The sequence below is a fragment of the Cetorhinus maximus genome, chromosome 7, assembly GCF_964194155.1.
Source record: "Cetorhinus maximus chromosome 7, sCetMax3.hap1.1, whole genome shotgun sequence".
Taxonomy (NCBI): domain Eukaryota; kingdom Metazoa; phylum Chordata; class Chondrichthyes; order Lamniformes; family Cetorhinidae; genus Cetorhinus; species Cetorhinus maximus.
The window spans coordinates 86,565,131-86,584,799 of record NC_135885.1 but is presented as its reverse complement, the minus strand read 5'-3'; the positions used below and the strand labels follow the sequence as shown (position 1 = coordinate 86,584,799).

At 48.2% G+C, this 19,669-nt stretch overlaps 1 protein-coding gene across 1 annotated transcript in view; it reads left to right on the top strand.

Annotated features, from left to right (window-relative positions):
• LOC144682919 (progesterone receptor-like) overlaps window positions 1-19,669 on the top strand; it is a 372,394-nt gene that overhangs the window by 201,836 nt on the left and 150,889 nt on the right. The gene's annotated exons all lie outside the window — the stretch shown is intronic.

The window sequence follows — 19,669 nt, the reverse complement described above, 5'->3', positions numbered from 1 at the left end:
TGACAAGGATACATAACTCTGACATTGCAACTTGCTTCCTGAATGTGAGTATTTCACTTTTTAAGGGTAGAAAGAAAAGTATACTCACCAGTCATGCCACTCTTCCGCAGAATCAACCCGTACGACTCATCCATGGAAGACTGGAGTCAGTATATAGAGCGCCTAGGTTTCTATTTTGTGGTGAATGAAATAACAGTGGAGAAGAAGCAGAAAGCAATTCTTTTAAGTGTCTGCAGGAGCAAGACATATAACCTCATCTGTAGTCTGAACGTCCCAGATGTGCCAGATCTTTTAATGAGCTAGTAGACCTCGTGCAGGCACATTTTCAGCCTAAGCCATCGGAGATCATGCAAAGATTCGAGTTCAACTTCAGAGTAAAAGCCCCGGGTGACTCAATTGCAACGTATGTTGTGAAGTTAAAACAGTTGACTGAGCACTGCGACTTCGGAGGTACTCTCAATGACATGTTGCAAGATTGTTTGATCTGCGGTGTACACGACGATGCGATTCAGTGCTGTTAATTTGCAGAAATTAATATCAACCTGAAGCATGCCATGGAAATAGCACTAGAAATGAAGAGTGCTGAGAGAGACTCGCAGACTTTTCAGAGTGTGCAACATGGTGCCGTTCTTCAGCTGGGGTGGGAATCTACCGCCGGGCATGTCGCAAAAACCAGGGAAACAGTCTCTACCGCTTGAAAAACAAAAAGGAATGCTGGAAGCGATTCGGAAATTAAATTGTTACCAATGTGGGGGTAACCATGTACTGGAAACCTGCAGATTTAAAGAGGCTAAATGCCACTATTGTCATAAAAAAGGGCATGTCATAAAGCAATGCAGGGTGAAATCAAGACAGTCAATCAGACAGCAGGCCAGGATGATTGAAGTGCACAATATGAGTGAACCAGAAGCTGCTGATACTGGTATCTATTCCCTATACAATGTCAAGGCAGTGAAAACTGAACCAATCACTGTCACCTTTCAAGTAAATGGGAAGCCTCTAGTCATGGAGGTTGACACAGGAGCATCAGCCACAGTTGTGGGAGAATACATCTTTAAATACCTAAGTGAAGGTACCCAGCCAATGAATCTGGAGAAAACCACGGCTCAGCTGAAGACGTACACTGGAGAGGCAATAAAGGTGAAAGGTATCTGTACCAGTATCCTACAAGCAACAGACAGCCTAGCTGCCAGTGATTGTTGTAACAGGTGAAGGGCTTAGACTTCTGGGCCACGATTAGTTAAAAGAAATTAAGCTCAACTGGTCAGAAATTTTTCAAGTTAGAACCAGAAGGGACCCTGAGGTGATAAGGGAATATGATGGTATCTTTTAGAATGAGATCGAAGAACCAAAGGACCTTCAAAGGATGCAAGGATCCTTCAGGTCAGAGTTGGTTCCATGGGAAAATCAAGAAACTAAGTGAAACGAATGCAGTGAAGGCCTGAACCAACTGAAGAAACAGTTGGAAGAAAAAACTCAACAATGTTCAATGCTCCAGGAGGAAGCCAAAAAATACAAAAAGGAGACAGAGAACTGAAGAATCAGCTGATTGAGACAAAAGAGGCACTAGAAGGATAAGTCATGGAACTTTCCAAAATGTGAATGGGCAGCTCAATGCCACCCCCCCAGCTGAACCAAGTTAAGATTTCACCAGAGAGAAATTTGCCGACTGTGAAATCAAAATGAAGGAGACAAAGCTCTGCAGCAAACACAAGAGGAAAAGACAGAAATCAAGTCTGAAAGGGCAGTAGGGTCTCCAGAACCCTCTCTGCAGCTGAGAAGCATTATTCACAACTTGAAAAAGAAGGCTTATCCGTACTATTTGGAGTAAAGAAATTCCATCAATAATTGTATGGTCGACATTTCACCATAGTGTCGGATCACAAGCCACTAATGGGTTTATTCAGTTAAGATAAAGCAATTCCGCCGATAACCTCTGCCAGAATTCAAAGATGGGCTTTGATTTTATTGGCATATGAGTACACTTCTATGCACCATCCGGGTGTGCATATAGCAAATGTAGATGCCCTCAGCCATCCTCCATTGCCAGATAGCATTATACATGCTCCAGTGCCCCAAGAAGTTGCACTTCTGTTGAATTTCCTGCATTCCTTGCCAGTCTGTGTGAAGCAGATAAAGAATTGGACAAACCGGGATCCAATTTTATCAATAGTCCGAGAATAGGTATTGCAAGGATGGTCAAATACATAAGTCTCTGAAGAATTAAAACCATTCTATGCCCCTAGAACTGAATTAAGTTGTCAATTTGGTATCTTGCTGTGGAGAGCAAGAGTCATCATCCCTCCACAAGGAAGAGAACCACTCTTGACAGAGCTTCACTGTGTGCATCAAGGCATTTCAAAGATGAAGATGCTTGTGCGAAGCTATATTTGGTGACCAGGTATAGACAATGATGTAGAAAAAATGATTAAACACTGTGTCCAGTGTCAACAACAACAGAAGTTGCCCGTTTCAGCTCCACTGCATCCATCTGAAGTAAAGAAATTCCATCAATAATTGTCAATCAGTAGCCTGGTTGACTCTGGGTTAAGCTACATGTAGACAACGTAGGTCCATTTTTAGGTACCATGTTTTTAGTGATCATCGACACGCATTCTAAGTGATTGGATGTGTATGAAGCGAGATCACCGAAACTGTGTGCAACTATTGAAAAGCTGCGCCAATGTTTTAGTGTACATGGCCTACCAGAAGTCACTGTTTCGAATAATGGCACTGCTTTCACTAGTACGGAATTCCAGACATTCATGACCTTAAGTGGGATTAAATATTTCAAAACAGCACCACATCATCCCTCATCCAATGGGTTAGCAGAAAGAACAGTACAAACTTTTAAAACAGGAATGAAGAAGTTATCCAAAGGAACATTACAAATTTCATGATTTCTTTTCAACTATCTCACAACTCCTCATGCAGCTATGGGTTCAACACCGTTGTAATGAAACCCCGCTTTTGTACAAGGTTGAGTCTGGTGTTCCCTAACTTAGAGGGGAAGATAGAGAAGAACCAAGGTAATCAGAAAGTGAATCATGATATTCACAGTAAAGATCAAAAATTTACAGTGGGAGAGTCAGTTTTTATGCAAAATTTTAGAACTGGACCTAGATGGATTCCTGGTATAATTGTCACTGAAACACAACCTTTGTCATACCAAGTTGAAGTGGAAAACCAGATTGTTCAAAAACATGCGGATCATCTAAGAAGTAGAGAGACACTTCAATAACCAGTTACTTCACCTGAAATTGAAGTCAAAACTTTGATCCCTGAGGTGCTAGATTAACATAGAATAGACATACCTGATGTTCTGTTGAAGTAAATAATTCTGAACTGCCATTTTCTAAGGATGTCCCTGATGCTGTAGTTCCTGATCAATTCGATCCAGTGGAAGAATTTCAAGCTGTAGAGCTTTGTCGCTCCAACCGAATTAGAAAACCACCTCAGAGACCCAACCTATAATCGCATGAACTGTGTATATTTGTATATGTTATGGATTAAGATATTCTTGTAAATAAGAGATGTAAAGCAAAATTAAAGGGGGAGGAATGTAGAGATTGTAAGTAAAACCTTTCATACTGTTTTGGGGATCATGTGACTGTACAGACGCATCAGCCCTAAGTGTGGGTAATCTTAGGGGCGGAGCTTTCTAGTCGTGGACCTGGTTCAAGTATGTAGCTTCATCAGGAGCTCTGTAAATAAAGTTTACTGTTTCTAACAAGAAACCTGTCCAGTACACAAAGTTTATTACAGTAGGTAATTTCATGGATATTACAAACTAACTATTCAGTCTCTAACCAGTCCTTGTTGCCATTTACCCTCCACGTGAGCAAATAGTCCTAATCATGTTTACCTGCTCTGTTCCCATGACCCTTTATCATCTTTTCATATTCATATTTGATATCCAATCTAATTTTGGAATTGGGCATAGTTTCTGCCTCAACCCGTGAACATAAGGGGGGATGGTAATGTCATTGGACTAGTAATCCAGAGGCCCAGGCTAATGCTCTGGGAACATGGGTTTAAATCCCACCATGGCAGCTGGTGGAATTTAAATTCAGTTAATAAAACCTGGGATATAAAGCTAGTCTCAGTAACGGTGACCATGAAACTATCATTGACTCTTCACATCTAGCTTCTGGGTAACTATTGTACTGACCTCCCCCGCTCCCCCCATGGGACACCCATTTGTCCCCACACCACCACTTTCCCCACCGTCCCCCCAAGGGACAGCCCCAATCCCCATCTCCTCACAGGACCCTCCTCATTCCCATGTAACCTGCTCTAATCCCACACAGGATGCCCCCACCACCCCTGACTACCCCCAACATCCCCCTAAATCACACTGGACCTCCTGATTACACCCCCACCCCAACGGACCCGCCTCACCGACAGCCCCCCCCCCCCGGCTAGCCGACCCAACCTCCCATGACTGACCCCGCCCCCCGTCGACTGACAACCTGCCGGACTGACACATCCCCGAATCCCCAACTGACCCCACCCTACTGACACCCCCAAAAACCACCCCCCCAACTACCTTAAGGCTCCCGACCGACCCCCAACTGACAACCCCCTGACTAACACATTACCGACTGAACCCTGCTCACTGACCCCTCTCCAACTGACCCCCCTGAGTACCCGAATCAACCCCCACCCTGTCTACCCAACGCTCCACACAACTGACACTACCCAAGGCTGACAGCCACCCTCCTCACCGACTGAACTCCTCCGACTGACCGCACCCCAGGACTAACCCTTCCCAACTGACAGCCCCCCTGACAGACATTCTCCGACTAACAACACCCCCGACTGACACCTCCCTTGACTAATACTATCCTCAACTGACATGTGCCTCACTGCCCCCCACCCAACTGACCTCCCCACCACCGACTGACCCCACCCCCCCCACCAAAAAGGGGTGTGGCTCACTGACTTTCGACTGAGTTGCCCTTGATGGTAGGTCCTGGAAACGCACTTCACTTCACAGATCTCACCTGGCCTGAGTCAGAAGGTCGGGTGAGATAGCGTCACCTGTATTTGAAGGTAAGAAATTACCGATTCACTTGCCACTCCATCTGAAGTCATGGCCCCATGTCTTTTTCATCTGCAGATACGACAATGTGAATGTTTCTTTAGCCAGCCTCCCATCCTCCAACTTCTAGAAGTTTCAGCTCATACAAAGCTGTTGCCTGTTCCTGTCCCTCACCATGTGCCAAATTTCCTGTGATCACTGACTTACATTGGCTCCTACTCCCCCAACTTTTAAAATTTAAAATTATCAGTTTGTGTTTGAATTCCTCTGTGGTCTCATCCCCTACTTGTGTACCCTCCTTCATCCCTACAAGCTTTCAAAAGCTGTGTTCTTCTAACTCTGTCCTCTTACGTATACCAAAACTCCCTTTGGAGGCTATGCCTTCAGCTGCTTGGGCACCATGTTCTGGATTTCTTTCCATAAACCACTTCACCTCTTCTTCACCTCTTTCTCCTTGAAAACTACTACTTTGACCAAGCTTTTGGTTACTCCTTCTAATACCACCTTGCTGGCTTGGGTATCCATTTTATATGATTAAACTTCTGTGAAGAACTTCTATGTTAAAGGTGTTATATAAATGCAATTATTTTTGTCATAAGTTCATAATCACCTTTTGGCTTTTATATTTAAGACCTCTTGTAAAACATTTTCTGCCTTAGACCTTAGGTCTTCCTTTGTGGCTGTACAGCCTCCTGATGCCATACGTCAGAGCCCAATCCACAGCTTAGAGGCAGGGAGAACTAAACACAATATTCTGTACATTGCACATGCTACCATATTTAACCAACCTAACCAAACCCCTTTGAATAACTTTCAATGAATCAACCAATTAAATTCTTTCACGGGATGTGGGCATCATTGGATAGGCCAGCATTTATTGCCTATCCTTAAATGCCCTTGAGAAGGTAGTGTTGAGCCGCTGCAATCCATGTGGTGTAGGTACACCCATAGTGGTGTTAGGAAGGGAGTTCCACGATTTTGACCCAGTGACAGCGAAGGAACAACTATACAGTTCCAGGTCAGGATAGTATGTGGCTTGGAGGGGAACTTGCAGGTGGTGGGATTCCCATGCATCTGCTCCCCTTGTCTTTCTAGGTGGTAGAGGTCATGCATTTGGAAGGTGATGTCAAAGGAGTTTCTGAGTTAATGCAGTGCATCATGTAGAGGGTGCACACTGCGCATTGCTGCCACTGTGCATCGGTGCTGGAGGGAGTGAATGTTTAAGCTGGTGGACGGAGTGCCAATCAAGTGGGCTGCTTTGTCCTGGATGGTGTCAAGCTTCTTGGGTGTTGTTGGGGCTGCACTGATCCAGGCGAGAGGAGAGAATTCCATCACAGCCCTGACTTGTGCCTTTTTTAGACGGTGGACAGGATTTGGGGAGTCAGGAGGTGAATTACTTGTTGCAGAGTTCCTAGCTTCTGTAGCCACAGTATGTATATGGCTGGTCCAGTTCAGTTTCTGGTCAATGGTAACCCCCAGGATGTTGATAGAGGAGAATTCAGTGATGGTAATGCCATTGAATGTCAAGGAGAGATGGTTGGATTGTTCTTAGATTTTTAGATGCTTAGACTCTCTCTTGTTGGAGATGGTCATTGACTGGCACTTGTGTGACACAAATGTTACTTGCCACTTGTCAGCCCAAGCCTGGATATTGTCCAGGTCTTGCTGCATTTGGACATGGACTGCTTCAGTATCTGAGGAATCACAAATGGTGCTGAACATTGTGCATTCATCAGCGAACATCCCCACTTCTGGCCTTATGATGGAGGAAATGTCACTGATGAAGCAGCTGACGATGGTTGGGCCTAGGACAGTCTTCAGTACTAATGCCGGAATATTGACAGGGCCCATAATCTTTGCAGTATCCAGTGCCGTTTCTTGATATCATGTGGAGTGAATCAAATTGTCTGAAGACACATTTGTGATGCTGAGGACCTCGAGAGGAGACCGAGATGGATCATCCACTCGGCACTTCTGGCTGCAGATTGTAGCAAATGCTTCCGCCTTATCTTCTGCACTGCTGTGCTGGGCCTCCCCATCATTGAGGATGGGAATATTTGTGGAGCCTCCTCCTCCAGTGAGTTGTTTAATTGTCCATCACTATTCACGATTGGATGTAGCAGGACTGCAGAGCTTAGATCTGATTCATTGGCTGTGGGATCGCTTAGCTCTGTCTATCGCATGATTTCGCTGTTTGGCATACTACTTGTCCTGTGTTGTATCTTCATTTTCAGGTATGTCTGGTGCTACTCATGATATGCCCTCCTGCACTCTTCATTGAATCAGGGTTGATCCCCTGGCTTTATGGTAATAGTGGGGGTGGGGGCTATGCCAGACCATGAGGTTACAGATTGTGTTGAATACAATTCTGCTGCTGCTGATGGCCTCATGCCATTTTTTGAGTTGCTAGATCTGTTTGAGACCTATCCATTTAGCATCCATACAACACAACAGACAGTATCCATAATGTGAAGACGGGACTTTGTCTCCAAAAGGACTATACGGTGGTCACGCCTACCAGTACTGACATGGACAGGGGAGGACAGTAATGTCAGACCTGATGCCATGATATATCATTGGGTTCAAAGTCAGCATTGAGGACTCTCAGGGCAACTCCCTCCTGACTGTATGCTACTGTGCCGGCCCCTCTGGTGGGTCTGACGATAGTGTCTGGGACATTGTCTATAATGTATGATTCTGTGAGTATGACTGTCAGGCTGTTGCTTGACTAGTCTGTGGGATAGCTCTCCCCCTTTTGTCACAAGTATTGGTCAGTAAGGAGGACTTTGCAGGGTCAACAGGGCTGGGTGTGCTGTTGTCATTTCCTTTGCCTAGATCAATGCACGTGGCCCATCTGATTTTTCCTGTAGCGGCTTGGTACAACTGAGTGCCTTGCTAGGTCATTTAAAGGTCAACTACAATGCTATGGATCTGGGGTCACATGTAGGCCAGACCAGGTAAGTACAGCAGATTTTCTTCCCTAAAGGGCATTATTGATCCAGATGGGTTTTATGACAATTGACAGCGGCTTCATGGTCACCATTACTGAGACTAGCTTTTAATTCCAGATTATTAATTGAATTTAAATTCCACCAGCTGCCATGGTGGGAGTTGAACCCATGTCCCCAGAGCATTAGCTGGATTGCCAATCTAGTCACATTGCCACTACGCCACTGTCTCCCTCATACAAGATTTCAACGCACTTGGTGATATCATCCCAGATTTGCACAAAGTGCAGTGGTGGGCGGGAAAAAGGACATTTTACTCGCCAGTCGCAATGGCAGCTTTTTGCGCCGTATTATCCTATTCCCGGCATGTTCCCCCTCAATATTAATTCACTCAAGGGAAACACTCTGGATCGCTGGTAGGCGGGGCTTGGATTTTCCCCCAAGCTGTGACCTCAGTGCTTCCTCGCTCCAGGCACCATATTTAAAGTGCACCAAAGCGCATGCCTACTTCATGTCTACAGACCAGGATTGCTCCAGGCAATGGTCCCAAAAGCAAAGAAGATGGCAGCCCCTAAATTTAGAGACGCCTCTCTGGGGCACCTGCTGGACGCAGTGGAAGCCTACCACGATGTCCTCTGCCTCTGCTCTGGCCACAGGAGTTCCACCAGAGTCACCAATCCGGCCTGGGAGGCGGTGGCAGTGGCAGTCAATGCCACCAGAGCACAGACGAGGTCAGCCATCCAGTGCAGGAAGAGGATGAATGCTCTCGTCCATTCCGCCAGGGTAAGTCAACCACCTCATGACTCTCAACTCACACACTCACAAACCCATCACACATCCAAAGGGATCTCACACCTCAAGGGACAACACCACGAACTCTCACAGACACCCTCACATCTCCATCAGGCTCATATCCTCTAGAGCTCGTACCCTCATTCCGTCCATGGCTCTGCTCACAATACAAACATTCCATGCAGTGCCATGCGTCCCGCTCACACTCCATCTGTTTTCATACAGGAGGAGCTGGCTCACATCAGCAGGGAGAGGTCCCAGACCAGGGGTGGGGTGGCCCACATTGGGCCTTCACTCACTTTAAGGGGCGTGCCATTGCACTGACTAGTGAAGATGTGGACCCTGCCTGCGGTGATGTTGAGGTCGGGAGCAACCACCCACGTAGAATTCTGCACCCCATCATTCCTCTCTCAACGCAACTGTGAGTGCTCTCTCTCCAGCTTTTGACTCCTCTGCCATGCACTAATTATCTCTACTTTGGTTCACAGGAAGCTCTGCCAAGCGACTGACATCTTCAGCCAGCCAGTCCCCCAGCTCCATCCACATCCTCACCAAGGACTCCTCCTCCATTGAAGAGCTGGAAATAAGCAGCTTGGAAGATCTGTCATGGCGCTTACCCACATCCTGTACCAACACAGAGACACACACCTCAGTGGGATCTAGACCTAGAGCATGCTGGGGTTCACAATCTGGTGGTCACTGCATGGACACGTGTCCGCAGCAAGAGGAGGCAGGTTCAGCCGAGCTCCCCAGCACTTGGAGGACTGCTAGGGAACAGGCATCTGTGAGGTCCGGGTCAGATGACGAGCCTCTGGATTCGGCCTTCTGCTCATCATGGAGAGTCAGCAGAAGGTGGGGGAACATCACACAGAGCTGTTCGAAGCTCTCAACAGAGTGGCACGCAAGTCGGAGTAGTGAGTGCACCTGCTGTCTGATGAAGTGGTGCCACATATACATGTATGGAGGTCTCCATGGGAAGGATGGCGGATGCCATGGAGGCCCTGGTCCAGCAGAACGTGGAGATGCGCACAGACCTGCACTCCTTAGTGAAGCCATGGGTGAGTTCCTGCAGTGGCAACGCAAGAGGGAAATAGGGCACTTTGACATCCCTCCAAGTGCTCCATCCCCTCAAGGAGTCAAGATGGGGCCCTTGGGCACCCGAAGGGAGGAGGAGCGGCAGCTGGACACCCCTGGCTCATCCACTTAGGAATCTCAGAGACTGTCCTCTCCCTCAAGTCCCCTTTGCCTGTGACCCCCTTCAACCTCATCCTCTATCACTGCAGATGGAGCAGCTGGCCCACAGGAGGACGACCAAAGCAAGCCTGGGCCCCCAAGGGCTCAGCTCTCCAGAGGACCCACACTGAAGTCATCAGAGACAATAGGACCAACCATTGCACAGATCATGTCCACCCCTCCTGCATATGTCAGGGTAGCACCTAGAAGAAGTGATAGGCCTAAAAAAGTTAAGAAATTCTGATCACAAGCAGTTGTACAGGTGAACACATTTTGTTACTTTATAATCTGAAAATATATTCACTTGCACTGAATAATGTGTAATGGCATCTTTCAGCTTCATTTACAGGCTCCACGAGTCCTCCCACAGCAACCCCTCCCCCCACCAGTGATTCTGGAGGGTGGAGTGTGTGTCTGGCAGGGCCTTTCGGAGCCTCGTGCAAGCACTCTCACATACACACGGAGCCTTCCTCCATCACACTCATCTCACTGTCCCGAGCATTTTCAATGCTGCCTGCTGGGGTTCTCTTTCAGTTGTCCATCTGAGCTGACCTGCATCTCCACCCACCCACTACACATGCAGCACCTGTGCCCATCCAACATGAGGCTTCGTTCACTTACGATTTGAAAAACATGGTCATAGTCAGGGTTCTCATAAGCTCCCCTGCCCTTTCCCCTCCCCATCACCCATGTCCTTTCCCCCCGAGCATCACCTTCCACCTCCCCACCATCACCTACCAACACAAACCTTTTTCTTTCCAGGATGTCCAGGTGAACATACGTGTTCCCTACCTTCCTCAGAATCACAACCCCATCCACATCGACCTCCCCGACCTCCTCCTTCCCACCCCCAGGGTCCGTGTTTGCCCCCGAGTCCCCACCAACCACCCTCGCTGTCCATTCTACCACTACTATTGCACCCTCACCCTCCCACCCTTCCAGCTCACTCTGCCCCCTTCTCATACTCACCATTCCCTCATATCACGTCCACCCTCAATTCGCTTCCCAAGAGGCAGTCATTGATTCCGCACACCTTCCCCTTGCACATTCACCTGGACATTCCCCCACCATTACTCCCTCCTCCACCCTTACTCCTACTTCCACCCTTATTCATTCCCCCCTCCAAACTCATTCCTCTCTCCACACTCGATTTCCCATCCGAACTCCTTCCCACCTCAGAACTCCTTCCCATACACCTTCCTCCCCCCCATACAACTACCTCCCCACTTGCCACATTCTCCCCCATTACACCTTCCTCCCTCTGTACTCCCTCCTCCCTTCCCAATCTCACCACCCCGAAACCTTCGTTCAACCCCCACAACTGCGCCCCCCACCCCCTCAACACCTATGTCCCCACACTCCCAACCTCACCTCCTCCTACTCCTTGGTTTCCCCCCCCACTCCAATCTCACTCCCGGTACACCTTCCTCTCCCAGTCAAAGCTAGACCTTCCTCTCCCACTCACAGCTGGATCTTCCTCTCCTCCAACCTTGCCGATCATCGGTAGCAGACCATGGCCAAGACCGTGATGTTCTGAAGCATCAACAGAGATTCCCCCCACCTTCCGTGAGCTGCCTTGCAGCAGAGCCATGTCGATGAGAATCCACCCAGCATGCAATGCAGGTGTAGCTATAGGGCTCCAGCTTCTTCTGCTTTTGGATGTCCACAATCTGAGCAAAGCTCAAACAGTAAGTCCCGATATCTGCACGTCTGCAGTAGGATATAAATGCGTTGGAAGCAGTTCGGAGGTTTACTAGACTGATACCTGGAATGGGTGGGTTGTCTTATGAGGAAAGGTTGAACAGGTTAGGCTTGTATCTGCTGGAGTTTAGAAGAGTAAGAGGCGACTTGATTAAAACATATAAGATGCTGAGGGGTCTTGACAGGGTGGATGTGGAGAGGATGTTTCTTCTTTTGGGAGAATCTAGAACTAGGGGTCACTTTAAAAATAAGGGGTCGCCCATTTAAAACAGAGATGAGGCGAAATTTTTTCACTCAGAGGGTCGTGAGCCTTTGGAACTCTCTTCCTGAAAAGGTGGTGAAAGGAGAGTCTTTGAATGTTTTTAAGGCTGAGGAGGATAGATTCTTGGTAAGCAAAGGGGTGATAGCTTATCAGGGGTAGGTAGGATGCAGATTTGAGGTTACTATCAGATAAACCATGATCTTATTAAATGGCGGAGCAGGCTCGAGGGGCTGAATGGCCTACTGCTGCTCCTTGTTTGTATGTTCGTATGTCACACTTCTCCAGACATCTTCTGGATTAGCGGGATGCAAAGCAGGTTCACGCCAGCCTCCAGCGGGACGCTATCGGATGATCCCGCTGTGCTTTCACACCGGTGTGAAACTGATTTTTGGCCTTCTCGCTATATTGTCCTCCCCCTACTGTGACACCTGATGCCAATGGGGTCAGAAAATTCCAGTCACAAATGCAGGGGCCTTTCCTCTTTCAATGGTTAGGGTTCAACTTTAGATATTTTGAGTGAATTACGCCTGGAAACTGAATCCTGCAGAAAAATAGCCCCAATTCTATTATCCAGCACACACAACAACTGAGCTCACTCCTGAACACAATAAAAAGGAACATTGACTCCTCTTCAACCTACCAGTTTCAAATGCTGCCTATTCATTTTGTAAGCTTTGTTGTGGACAGTTTTAGTCGCCATTCCTAAGGAAGGTTACACTTTCCTTAGAGAGGACGCAACAGAGTTTGCTGGATTGATTCCAAGTAGATTACAAGTAGAACAGGTTTAGCGGAATAAGCTTGTACTCTCAGGAGTTTAAAGGAAGGAGAAGTGACCCCATTGAAACATAAGATTCTGAAAAGCCTTAAAGGGTAGATGCTAAGAGGCCATTTCAGCTGGCTGGAGAGTGTATATTACATTTCAACAGAGTTGGAACCGATATCATGGCAGGAAAGTTTACTGGTACTGTTGCAGAGGGTTTAAATTATATGACAGAGAGCTTGGAACCAGAGCATAGATTCAGAAGGGAGAGAAGCAAAGCTGGAAATGGAAGGCAGAAAATTAGTGAGTATGAGGAAACAAAAGCTAGAAAAATAGACAGCAAAGGAATTGCTCAGTGATTACGTGAGCTGAAGGCACTGAAAAACACTTAACAATATGATATATTAGCTGATATTGAAACATGGTTTAAATTGGGCAAGAATGGCAAGTCAACATTCCATGCAACAGGCAAGACACAAGAAGAAGGAAAAAAAGACTTGCATTTATATTGTGCCTTTCACAGCCACCAGACATCTCAAATCACTTTGCAACCAATGAAGTACTTTTGAAATGTAATCATTGTTGAAATGTAGAGAAGAGAATACAAAAAAGGGTTGCAATATCATTTATAGAAACAATCATGGCTATGAGGTGGGATGATTTGCAATGAGGTCATATGGCTTGAACTGTGGAACAGAACAGGGGTAACCACACTACTGGTAGTACATGAAGGAGAAAGAAGAACACGTTTGTAGGCAAATTTCTGAGAAGTTCAGAAACACTAGCACATTAATAGTAGTGGATTTCAACTACCACTAGTATTAACTGGGATAAAATCAGTGTAAAAGGTATTAAGGGTGCAGAATTCTTAAAATGCATTCTGGTAAATATTTTCACCTATGCATGGCAATTAAGCTCAACAAGAGAAGGGATAGTTCTGGGCTTGGATTTAGGGAATGAACCTGGTTAGGTGGAAGGGGTATTAGTGGGAGAGCTATGGTGGTAATGATTATAATTCAGTTAGATTTAGGGTAGTTATGGAAAAGAACAAGGATAGACCATCAGTAAAAATTTTAAATTGGGGAAAGGCCAATTTTACTAAGCTGTGATGTGATTTGGCAGTGGTGGACTGGAAACAGCTACTTGTAGGTAAATCAGTGTCAGAGCAGAGAGAGGCATTCAAGGAGTAGATAATGTTCAGAACAAAAATGATCCCACAAAGAAAAAGGTGGGACTCCCAAATTTGGACCCCATCCCCTGCATGTTAAAGGACATAGGGAATAGGGCAAGACAAAAAGGGAAGCCTATGCCAGATGTAGAGTGCTCAGTACTGCCTAAACCCTAGAGGAGAATAAAAAGTGTAGGAGTGGAATTAAAAAGGAAATTAGGAAGGCAACGAGAGGACATGAAAAAAATATTAGCAAGTAAAACAAGGAAAATGAAATATATTTTATAAAAACACAAAGAGCAAGAGGAAAGCTAATGAGTAGGGCTGCAAGGAGGCCCTGGGATGAAGAGGACATGGCCTCCGGAGAGAGGTAAGCCCAGAGTTTTGGATGGGGAGGAATCGGGGAGCATAGGGAGCGTCGTAGGGGGCTGGGTTTTGTAGGTCAGGTGCGGAGAAACAAAGTGGGGGGGGGTAATATCTTGGGGAGGCTGCACATGATGCCACAGGGCACACTCTGAATAATGTGCCCCCCTTCCTTCCTGCCTTTTCAACTAAGTTGATTAAAAAACAGCCTTCCCATTCTCGCCCATCTGCCACTTACCAACATTTTTTCTAAGTGCAGGTGGTTTGAGGGCCTTAAGTTCCTTAAGTGGCAATAATTGGCCACTATAAGACCCTGAATAAGCCTAAGCGTGGTCAGGCTAGTGGGCGCCTTACCCACCACCTGTATAATGGGGACTGGTTGGGAGCGGGTGAGAAGGCAGTGGGCTAGCGACCTGACATAAAAATGCACCCAGCAGGGTTTGCGGGGGCTGCGGTCAGGGGGGCGGATGGATGGGGGAGGACGCCATAAGATCCAGCCCACACTTCAGGGTGAGGAAGAAGTCAGTTTGATTGACAAGCCTTCTAGTGAGTCCTTGAATGGGGACTGAGTGAAGGCCCAGACCTCCTCCTTACTGTAAGCACAAAAGGGAAAAACAGCAGAAGAGAGCAGAGTTTTAAAGCAGTAACCGTGTGTTGCAGGCCAAGACTTGGAGCTATAACCTATCATGTAATAAATCAGTTTTTTGCAATAAGAATTTGTCTGTAAAAGAAAATAAGTCAGCCCACAAAATGGGCAAGGAATCAATTTTTTAAAGAGCAAGCTTTGATTCAGTGAAGGAAGTTGCTTTAACTGTTACTCTGTTCAGTTGCTGTTTTAAAAATGAAGGGCGGAATTTTCCGTGCCCTCTGGTGTCGGCGTCAAGGTTGGTACGAGGGGATAATATGGTGGGAAAGCCAAAATTAGGTTTCGCAGTGTCATGAAATCACTTTGCAATCGTCCTTTCCACCCGTCAATCGCAGGCCACATTTCCCACCGCCGCACTTCGGGAGCTGCATTGTAATACATCTGCACAGCATTATAAACCCAGCTCACCAAAATCATCCCCCACGCTGGATTATCTGAACACGCCAGTGTGATTTCATGCCGATGTGTTTCACAACAGCATTTATAAGGCGTTCACCTGCACTTCGAGGGGAATTCGGAGGTGAGTGCGCAGTAACGCTGCGCAACTGTTGAATCTCAGGGTTGAGGTGCCACACATTCAGGCGAGGATACAGGCAAATCGCATTTTCCTGGCTGGCTGACAGTGCAATCCCAGGGCAAGGGCTGCCCTGTGTTGATGGCAGCACACAAGCACACGTGGGAGCGGGAAAGGGAAGCAGCCACACAGGGAAACCTTGTGTAACGTGACCATTCTTCTGTAGCTAAGACAGTTCAGACGCAGTCACATTGACATGCTAGGAGTTAGGCCTCTAGCATATCTGATCACTCAAGCAACACAGAGGCCTGAAAGTGCCACCAAATGCTCCAGAGCTTTTCAACCCTCAGGCACAGACTGCAAACTAATGAGCATTTTAGTGGACTGCAGAACAATTGGACGACTGGGCACGTTGTACAATCTCCTTGCTAAAGCTGGCCATGGAGCAGTCACTGGTGGAGGTGCTCACAGCCCCTTGCAAAGTCATCATCCCGGTTTGGACCAGTCTCCCCCATAGTTCAAGCTAATAGTGTAGCCTTGCAGTGCGGGTTAGGAGAATGCCTGCGCCTGAGCTGAGAGCACGGTACGTAGTCCAGTGGGCAAAGCTGCCATCAATCGGTCAGGTGAAGTGGGGTGGAGGGGTTGGGGTTTCGGGCAGCCATGCAGCGCATTAAACTCTGGCCATCCAAGTGGTGGCCAGCACTCTCCAGGATGTGTTAAGGGCCCTTCAGACTTAACCAAGAGAGGTTCTTAGTATACCCAAGCTAACTCCCTTTCATCCTGCAGGAGGAGTACATCAAAAGCATGGAGCCTGGTGACCTAGCTGTATGCCTCATTGCTTACAGAGAAGAGAGCCAATGGAGGCACCTAGCTGTGCAGAGGGAGGAGCAGCACCCTCTGGAAGAGGATGGAGTGCCCGCGCACGCCATTGAAGACCCATCCGAACCATTGCTGGTCAGCGCCTGGTTAGACACAAGATTTATAGACAGCGCTTGTCATTCCTGCAGTTGACTGAGAACCAGTGTTGCCGAAGACTGCGCATGTCCATGGAGCTGGTCGGTCACACCTGCCACCTGCTGCAGGATTTGGCACCAAGGGGATTTGGAGGGCATCCACTGCCAGTGGCCGTGGCTAAATTTTTACGTCAGTGGCTCCTTTCAGGGCTCCACAGGTGACCTCTGTGGGATATCACAAGCTTCCACCCACAAATGCATCCATGAGGTCACAGATGCCATCTTCACCAAGGCACACAACTTTGTGCATTTCGCCCAGGATCAGGAAAGCCAGGATGCAAGAGCGCTGGGATTTGCCCAGATCTCAGGTTTCCCACAGGTGCAGGGTGCAATCAACTGCATTCATGTGGCGCTCAGATCTCCATCGCAACAAGTGGTCAACGATGTCAGTCACATGAGCTTCCACTTGCTGAATGAGCAGCTGCTGTGCAACCACCACAAACGCATCCTGCTGGTCTGCGCACGGTTCCCTGGGACTGTCCATGAGTCCTACATTCACAGTAAGTCTCAGATCCCTGATGTTTTCCAGGGTCCACAGAGGCGGCAGTGCTGGTTCCTCGGGGACAATGGTTGTCCGGGACGTAACTGATGATGCCTGCGCGGCGGCCTCAGGGTGCAGCAGAAAGAAGGTACAACGAGGCTCATGCTGCAACACGCAACTTGGTGGAGTAAACCATCAGCATGTTGCAAATGAAGTTCCGGTGCCTGGACCGGTCTAGTGGAGCCCTGCAATACAGTCCACAGAGGGTGTCACGCATCATCGTCGCCTGCTACACCCTTTATAACCTGTCGCTGCAATGGGGAGAGGACCTGGCTGAGGAGGAGATGGAGGAGCTGCCCATCACCCTCGATGAGGAGAATAATCGACAAGGAGGATGGTGAGGAGGTCCTCGAAGGCAAGGATAACGGCGATGAGGCCGTTGCACTGGCCAGATGAGGCAGGCGCGCTCGGGAGGCCCTCATCGCTGCTAGATTCAGATGATGATAATATGCAGTGAGGAGACACCATAGATCCTCACATTGCATCTGTGAATGTTCGATTCCTGTCTGGCTGATGATAGCACACATACCCTCTGTGATAAGGCTCCTGTCACAGAGACGCAGTCGATGCCCATCGTCCCTACATTCCAGGAGGATGATGATGACATGCAGTGGGGACACTCCATAGAGCCTCACATAGCTTATGTGAATGTCTGACTCCTGCCTGGCTGATGGCAGCTTGCTTGCACTCTGTGAACAAGGTCATGCCAAGGAAATGCAGTGGAGAAACTTTAACTTCTCAATCCTGTGGCATCCTTCATGAGCTGAACTCTTCAGGACCACATTGTCACGGGTCACAGATGCTGATGAGATTGTGGGGGGCCAGCTGCACCTCAAAGGTGTTGGGAGCACACAGAGAGAATGACAGAACTCTGTGCTGCTGGCCCAGGACATTCTGGCAGCAATGATAAGCCCACGGAGGTGCAGGCACGACTGATGTATCCAGGGACTGTGAAGATGCACCATCAGTTTGCTGGGAAGGTTACACACTGCACAGGGAAAAGGCCCTGAACTGAAACACCTGCCTTTATTGTGTGCAGGAACCAAGGTTTCACATCTGAGTGACACTGCTTATCATAACAAGGAGCCATAGGCAAGGAGACAATCTTGGTAGTTTATTAACAATGTGAGCATTATATACAAGTGATTAACACCTGTGCCCAGGCTGTTGCAATTACATCTTCTCAACCTTCCTAGCCCTGCCGCTACGTCTTGGTGCTCCCCCGACATCCAGAGCGGAGGTGGAGGCAGCCTGCTGACTGCCACACCCAGTATGCGATGACCTTGATGGGCGTGCTCTGGAGGGCTGAGAACTGGAGGGCCCCAGGAGGCTTTTGGGGGTCCTGCTGTGTGGCAGTGGCACCTTCCTTGGCTTGTGCAGCTGGATATGCTGTGGTCACAGGAAGAGGGGATTCAGATGTGCCAGACACTCCCAGAGTCACCTGGGTGAATGTCCCCAGGGTGTGCACCTGCTGATTCTCCTCCCTACGGGTGCCCGAGGGCCCCTGGGTGACTTCTTGAGGAGAAGGGAAGCTGGAGTAAGATTGAGCTGCCCCGTACCTCTCTCGTGTTGACACTGTTGGAGGCCAATTAGGCATCAGCGATGGAGTTCAGCCTGTGCAGCAGTGCAGGACTGATGTCCTGGGCCAAGTCTCCATGACACCCACCATCCTACCGTGTTCCTCGGTGTGTTGGCATGCTGGTGCTATCACCTCAGATGGAAGGTGCACGTCTCCTCCATTGTGCCTTGCAATTTGATGAGTGCAGCGGACACCCCTGATGTTACCGAGCTTGTGTCTGCAGCTCTAGCAACTGAGGTATGACCAAGACCAGAGGCTCGTGATTGGACTCGGACTCAGCAGATTTCTGGTCTCCAGCAGTGCTCCAAGTGCCGGAGACCTGGGAAGTCCCTGCCTCCGCCTGCAATGGATCAGACAGTGCAATGTGCTCACCAGATTGTGACCCCGAGGCTACCCTAAAGCTAGGTCCCACCAAGGTGTTTGTCTCTGCACTGGTGGAGAGTGTGGGTGAGTGCTGTGATGGGACTTCAATGGGGGCTTCAGCAGATTCCTCTTCTGAGGTGTCTTCGCTCTTGAGTCAAGGACCTGGGTCGTGGACTCCCTCGGCTGGTTCTTAGATGTCCCTGTGAAAGCAAGGAGAGATAGTTAGTGCATGGCAATGTCCATGGCTGTGAAACAGGACACATCACTCGCAGCATGGTTGTCTGATGGACGTTGCACTGCTGGATCCTCATTTGGTTGAGCACCATTGCCTTCACCATCAGCACAGGAATGGTCCAGATCTTCATCGGCCAGCTGGGTGACTCTATTTTCAAAGTCCCTGAGGACTTTAATTTCAGGCAATCCTCCACCAGTCTGTGACCTCTCCCTTTTGTTGAGTGCCAGGTTGTCCTGCATGAATAGAGGTGGAGAAAGTGTAAACAGGATGCCTGCCAGGCCAAGTGATAAACATGCCTGGCATGTGTGGGTGGTGAGTGGTGCCATGGATGGGATGAGGACAATGAAAGTGTGTGTGAGGGAGTGAATGGTGATGTCCCTTGAACTGGCAGTGAGTGAGATCCCTGTGAATGTGTGATGAGTTTGTGAGTTTGTGAGATGATAGTGATGAGAAGAGTGATTTATCCTGATGGAACAGAGGAGATTATTCATCCTCTTTCGGCACTGG